At 33.3% G+C, this 2350-nt stretch overlaps 1 pseudogene; it reads left to right on the forward strand.

Moving 5' to 3' along the window:
• The first annotated feature begins 202 nt into the window (after window positions 1-202).
• Window positions 203-968, forward strand: LOC104864013 (annotated as a pseudogene).
• Window positions 969-2350: the final 1382 nt, after the last annotated feature.

Consider the following 2350-nt stretch of genomic DNA (forward strand, 5'->3'; position numbering starts at 1 on the left):
TTAATTCTTTTTCTTTCTGCAACTTCTTCTTTCCTTCTCCCTTCCTCTCTAGATCCCTTTCCTATCTGCAGAAGTACCATGTCCCTATTCCTATTATGTATCTTTTATTTTGCACTTTAAATTATTTATACTTTGTGTTTCTCATTTCCTCTTTCAAATGATATTGGATAGAAGCATTGAAAAAGACTGATGAAGTCCGAAGATAGTTACTGGTCATCACAAACACGAGAACACTAATATGGCTGAAAAACTCTGTTAGAAGGTAAAAATCTTACTGGGTGATGACAAGCCCTCAAAATTGAAAGAAAAGAGGCAAACACTTTAGAACTATGTGGAACCAATGTTGTGATAAAGTATTGTTTATAAGCTCCAAGAAAAATAAAGACTTCCCTACTGAGGGAAACACCCAAAGAAGGCAGAAGCCAACTGTCCATTTAGTATGCTCGTGAGCATTACCTAGAAGATGCAGATTGGTCATAGAAGCAGATGATGACACATATGTCACATTAGAAAATTGAAGATGGCTTCTCAAAAGCTATGACCCTGAAGAACCAGTTTACTTTGGAATAAGGTTTAAGCCCCATGTGAAGTAGAGTTACTTGAGTTGCACTAAGTAAAGAAGCCTTGAGGAGATTGGTTGACGAGATTAAAACAAACACCTGTACATCTCTTTCCTGACCTGAAGACAGTGCTGGGGAGATGGATGCAAATCATCAAAGTGAAAGTAAGAGATTTCAGAGATCCCACTCGACAAGGGACATTTCATCAATTCTAACAAATGAACACTTAATTCCAGGTCTTCTACTCAGAAGCTTTTGATACTGGACATGTAATTATTATGTTCCTGTGTAGGGTCCTGGTTGCTATTCTCATTTTGAAGTTTCTTTTCACTATGCAGCTGGTACCACCATGTATGAGTTAGAATACCTCATTGTTTTCATCTATATGGTTATTAATACAGATATTAGCTTGTCTTAACTGAGAATACACTAAAGACCAAAGGAAATAGAAAAGCAGCTCCAAAAGTGAACAAGAAACCTTAGAAGAAATACGTGAAAGTGCAATGGTAGACTGACTAGCACTACAACAAATAAAGTTCTTTGAAGTAAATACTTAGGTCCCAGTGAGCATCTCTTCCCAAGTGAACATTCCATCTCAGAAAATGACTGTAAATTGAAATATTTTCAGGAGCTGTGAAGTGTTTTGAAATATACATGCATTTAAAAATTTTAAGACAATGGTCATACAGAAGAAAAATATTTTGTTACCTGTTCCTATGGGCATTAGTATCAATGAGAAAATATAACAGTCAAACTTGCTAAAATTGTATTTCACCACGTTAGAGAAACACACATGGTGCTAAACAATTTTGCCTTAAACTTTACTGATTTTAAACTCAAGACACAAGCTTAGATCTCAGTATGACATAAATGAACTAACTTCCCCCTTCTACACACTTTTTGGTCTAATGAATGGTGCTTTAGAGCTGATGTATTTCTTTCAGAAAAGAAGAAGAATTCCACCTGTCCTAAAGTGCACTAGTAAAATCACATTATGAAATCATGGGTTTTGACTCTGCTATACCCTTGGTTCTAATTAGTGATTAATCTTTTACCACAATAAGTAATATTCAGAGTCCCTCTTGTCTCTTTACTATATTCTTAAGGTGAATTTGGATATTATTAATAAGATTAGGATTTGAACAACTTACTGATAATTTTATTACTATGAATTTTGGATTTTCCTATGAGATCGAAAATGAAAGGTTATATTAAGAATTTTTTGTGCCAAATTTCAGGATACTTATCTTGCCTTGAAAGTGTACCACTTTATTTCTTTATCTAATTTTTTATTTGTACCAGCTATCAAACTTTCACTTGTGAGGCAGGCAGTGGATGGAACCACTGAGCTAAATCCCTGGCCCTGAAAGTGTACAACTTTAAACTAATTCTAGATATACAATCATTAAAATGGGAAGTTAAGCTTAAAGTTATTTAGATTTCTTTCTTCTGCTAAATCTGGGAGATAAAATGAAAACAAAGCTAACTCGGTTGCTTTGTTTTTCTACTTCTTTAAGTACATGTTTAGAAATATACTTAGGCCATCTGGAAGGCAAAAGTTTATGCCAAATATAGCCTCTATTGATTTAAAAAAATATATTTATGTTTGTAAATCAAATTTGAAATAGAAATTTTATCGTGAATTAGTTTTAAATTGTTTTTAAATGCTCTTTAGTAAAATCAAATCTAAAATTAGATTTAGAGTTGATTCATGCTGTATTTCAACTTCCTTACCTCTAGAATTCCACATTTCAGAGCCCTACAAATTCATAACTTTATTAAACATAAAA

This window comes from Fukomys damarensis, unplaced genomic scaffold (assembly GCF_012274545.1).
Source record: "Fukomys damarensis isolate Sample0158 unplaced genomic scaffold, DMR_v1.0_HiC HiC_scaffold_39276, whole genome shotgun sequence".
NCBI classification, from domain to species: domain Eukaryota; kingdom Metazoa; phylum Chordata; class Mammalia; order Rodentia; family Bathyergidae; genus Fukomys; species Fukomys damarensis.